The sequence below is a fragment of the Pan troglodytes genome, chromosome 1, assembly GCF_028858775.2.
Source record: "Pan troglodytes isolate AG18354 chromosome 1, NHGRI_mPanTro3-v2.0_pri, whole genome shotgun sequence".
Taxonomy (NCBI): Eukaryota; Metazoa; Chordata; class Mammalia; order Primates; family Hominidae; genus Pan; species Pan troglodytes.
Genome location: NC_072398.2, coordinates 44,756,570 through 44,760,841, shown reverse-complemented (window position 1 = coordinate 44,760,841; position 4,272 = coordinate 44,756,570). Strand labels below are relative to the sequence as shown.

The window sequence follows — 4,272 nt, the reverse complement described above, 5'->3', positions numbered from 1 at the left end:
ACTCTGTCTCAAAAAAAAAAAAAAAAAAAAAGGAATGAGCATCTCAGCCAAGCAGCACCTGCAGCAACTGATCAAATGCCTTGTTGCCTTTCTGCCTGCATTAGGTAGGTACCAGAAGTGGGAAACAGGAAGAAGAAAGGAGGCAGAAGGCGTGGGAAGAACAAGAACACAGAAGAGCTAAGCACCCAAGTCCATGCTGCAGCCCAGCCCAGCCCAGCGACCCATGCTACAGCCAACCCCACCTTGGGCAAACAGCTGGCACCTCCCAGGCTGCTTCCTCCCTTAACACTTCCTGGTGCTACTGATCCCAGAGCTCTTGGGAGAGGAGAGAAGAACATTCTGGAGGAAAGAGAATTGGTGGAAAAGGGGACAGAGAGTTCAGAAGGGACACGATGAATATTCAGTTTTTAGAGAAGTCCTTTGGAAGGGAGAACATAGAAGGTGAGAGAATCATGCTTGGCCTATTTCAGAGCTCAAATTTGCCAAGTAAATAATGAGTAAAAGGGAGAAAAGAGAAAAAGAGAAAGGAAAAAGAAAGCAACTGTAAGGAGTGAGGGAAGAAAGATGGAGAGGGGAGTGTTAGAGAGGCCCCTGGGAACATGGAAACTGAGTCAACAGTCAGCCGGCTGTCCCCCCCAGGTCCCAAAGCCCCATGCCCCTAGAGTCACCCAGCCGTCCCCCCGTCCTCAAAGCCCCATGCCCCGAGAGGCCCCAGTGTCCATCCCAGCCCACTTTGCTCAGAGGGAGCCTCCCCTTACCAGCCTAGAAAGGTGTGCAGGAGCCGGGGTGCAAACACACCTCATGCCCAAACGCTTCCTTTCCTAACTCCTGGCAGCCTGCTCCAGGAAGAGAGACAAGTGGACTAATCCACCTGCCTCCTGAGGGGCGGAGTGCTGGGAGGAAGCACCACCTCAGACCAATCAAGGAGCCAAAAGGAGGCTGCCCTAGCTCACCCTTTGCCGGCATGTTGCTGCAGGGGACAGAGGGTTAACCCAGAATTCAGCCAAGGTGCTTGTTCCATATTCATGCCCACGCTGGGAAGTCACAAGATGGCCAAGGCACAGCTGCCTGCAAGCCACGCCACCTCCCACCTCCCCACACTCACTGATCTTCAGGGACCACAGGGCCTGAGGTTACCTCTGAATCAACCCATGCCAAGCCAGGCAAGCAGGCATCAGTCCTCACTGTTTTTTTTTTTTTAAGACAGAGTCTCGCTGTGTCACCCAGGCTAGAGTGCAGTGGCACGATCCATCTCGGCTCACTGCAACTTCCGCTTCCCAGGTCCCGGTTCAAGCAATTCTCCTGCCTCAGCCTCCTGAGTATTTGGGATTACAGGAACGCGCCACCATGCCCAGCTAATTTTTGTATTTTTAGTAGAGATGGGGTTTCACCATGTTGGCCAGGCTGGTCTTGAACTCTTGACCTCGTGATCCACCCACTTTGGCCTCCCAAAGTGCTGGGATTACAGGCGTGAGCCACTGCGCCTGACCCAGTCCTCACTCTTTAGGCACTAAGGAAACAGGCCAACAAGTCCCTCGCTGAAGGTCAAGGGACCTCAAGACTAATCCCGGCAGCAGTCCCAACTCTGAAACTCAAATCCTGGCTCTGCCCCTTGCTGGCTGCATGACCTAAGGCAAGCTACTCAGTGCCTCCAAGCCTCAGTTATAAAGTCACTGTGATTCTTTCCCTCAGCCTGCACTTCCAGAAAGATGAGAGTGTGCATAGAAGGAAAAGTGCTCTGAGCTCTCAGTAGAAAAGACGCTCTATAAATGCAGAGTATCATTATCATAAACGAAAGTTCCTGCCCCACCTAGGGAGGAGGAGGCAGGTTTCTGTTAGGCTCTGCAATGCCTCCGCCAAATGAGGATAAGGCAAACGACAAACTAAGCCAGAGAAGACCCAGGCCCCCAGGCCTCGGGCACCCTGCCCAGGAGAGCCAGAGGCCCCCAGCTCCACCAGGCGGGAAATGAAAACTGGCTGAGTGAACAGAGTGAGGAAGAAGGGGAAGGAAGGGACAGGGGCAGGGAGGAATGATCTGGCCCTGGCATTTGTGTTTGTAGGATGACTAGGGTTTCTCTAACCCTCCAGGGCTTTGCCCAAAGCAAAGTGGCTTGGAGGAGCAGGCAATTCCCACCCCAAAGGCCCCTTCTTTACTCTATTGGGGAGGAAGCTGTGGGCTGCAGAAACTTCCAAGAGAAAGTACAGCTCAAGCCCAGGACTCCAGTTCTCTGCCTCTCCTAAGAACAATAACAATATTAATAATAATCTCTGACATTTGCATAGCGTTTTACACACATTGACTATTTTTCATTGCAGCTTCACATAACCCAAAGGAAGCACTATATTATTATCTCTCCTTCTCAGCTGATTTAAACAGTTAGAGCTCAAAGGGGATAGTGAATGATCTGAAGTTACACATCCTTAGGGAAGTGTCAAAGCCAGCTGGGAACCCAAATCTTTGACTCTCCAGCTCAGAGCTCTCTCTCACCCGCTTCAGCAGGCCAGGCCTCAGCTTGCAGGGAAGGGGGAATCCTGCAGCCCAGGTCGTGCTCTCTGGGAGGAGCCTCCTGGCCCCTGCTCTCCAGCTGCCCTGGGGGAGAGCTCCTTCTCAGGCTATGCAGTTAGCAACCCACTTCCAGACCGGGCAAGTTCAGTGGCTTCAGTCCAAGGTTTCATTAGCAAAAAACTCCCTCAAAAACAAAAAACGTCCATTCTTTATGCTCCTGATCATTGACAAGCTTTCCTAATCAGCCTATTTAAAATGGTAAGGTCCCTCTGAGGTTGGGAGCTCTGAGGAGGCCTAGCCTTGCACTATTTGTCCCCAGGTCTTGAACACAACAGCCAAGGGTAATATGAAAGCAGGGGTGGCAAGGAAGAGAATCCCATTTCTAGAACCTGCTCTGGGGGAAGTCCTGGGATGGGATGAAATACAAGTGCAGTAAGGACAGATATGCTTTGGTCCAGGTGCCTGGAAAAGCTCCCCTGTGGTGAACATGCTTCTGGGCAAGGGATGAAGGCAGACAGCATAGCTAACCCTCCATCACAGCGGGAGAGCCAAGGGTAGCAGGGAGAGGCAACAAGATGAGTGGGACGCAAAGCCTTTGTATCCTGCTCAGTCAAATCTCAAATCTTTGTCCTAAGAGAGGGAGTCAAAGACTCTGACCCTCCACACAACTTTCCTAATTACCTATGACATACATTTGTGCTCCTCATAAGATCACCATGGAGGATGGTTCTGGGGCTATCATTCCAAACTTGGTCTTTTTCTATTTGATAAATAATGATTGCATCTATTTATGGGGTACAATGCGATGGTTTGATACATGTATACGTTGTGAAATGATCAAACTAGGCTAATTAATATATCTACCACTTCACATATTTATCATTTCTTTGTGGTGAGAACATTTAAAACCTACTCTTGACAGGGCGCAGTGGGTGGTTCATGCCTGTCATCCCAGCACTTTGGGAGGTCAGGGTGGGTGGATCACTTGAGGTCAGGAATTCGAAATCAGTCTGGCCAACATGATGAAACCGCATCTCTACTGAAAATACAAAAATTAGCCAGGCGCGGTAGTGCACACCTATAATCCCAGTTACTTGGGAAGATAAGGCACAAGAATAGCTTGAACTCAGGAGGTGGAGGTTGCATGAGCCAAGATTGCACTACTGCACTCCAGCCTGGGTGACAGAACAAGGCTCTGTCTAAAAAATAAAATAAAATAAAATAAAACCTACTCTTTTAGCAATTTAAAAATATAATTTATTATTATATTATTATTAACTATAGTCACCATGCTGTGTAATAGATCACCAGAATTTATTCCCCTTGTCTAACTGAAACTTTGTACCCTTTGACCAATGTCTCTTCCTTCCCCATCCACACCCCATCTCCTAGTTTCCACTAAAGGACTTGATCTGGATGAGATCACCTATCCAAGAAACAGACAGCGGCACTATTCCACTGGATGCTTTCCTTCCCCTTGGCCTCCCAAGGGTTAACCTGCAGATAACAAACCCCTGCCCCCACCACTTCCCCCCACACACATACACAATCTCTCCCATTCCCCACCAATCCAGGAAAGCAGAATGGCTCAGGCAGCTGGGCAGGGGGGTGTTTAGCTTGGCCTCAGCCCAGCACTGCAGACAACTCCTCTCAACATATAGACAGCCAGGCTGGCCCCCTTGGACCAAGTCCCTCCCTTCCTTCCCCAGCAGAGAAAGGCCCTGGAGAAGGCCCCTCCTGGAGTAGGGGACAGGGAGGGAGGCTGC

At 50.2% G+C, this 4,272-nt stretch overlaps 1 protein-coding gene across 41 annotated transcripts in view; it reads right to left on the bottom strand.

Annotated features, from left to right (window-relative positions):
• The window catches only part of PLEKHA6 (pleckstrin homology domain containing A6), a 160,499-nt gene that overhangs the window by 112,192 nt on the left and 44,035 nt on the right, over window positions 1-4,272 (bottom strand). Inside the window, exon 1 of one of the 41 annotated variants that reach the window (XM_016936801.4) lies at window positions 759-1,382. The exons of the other annotated variants lie outside the window; for them this stretch is intronic. The gene's annotated coding sequence lies outside the window, so the exon portion shown is untranslated. Of the gene's footprint in view, window positions 1-758; window positions 1,383-4,272 lie in introns of those variants that run through there. 41 annotated transcript variants of the gene reach the window in all.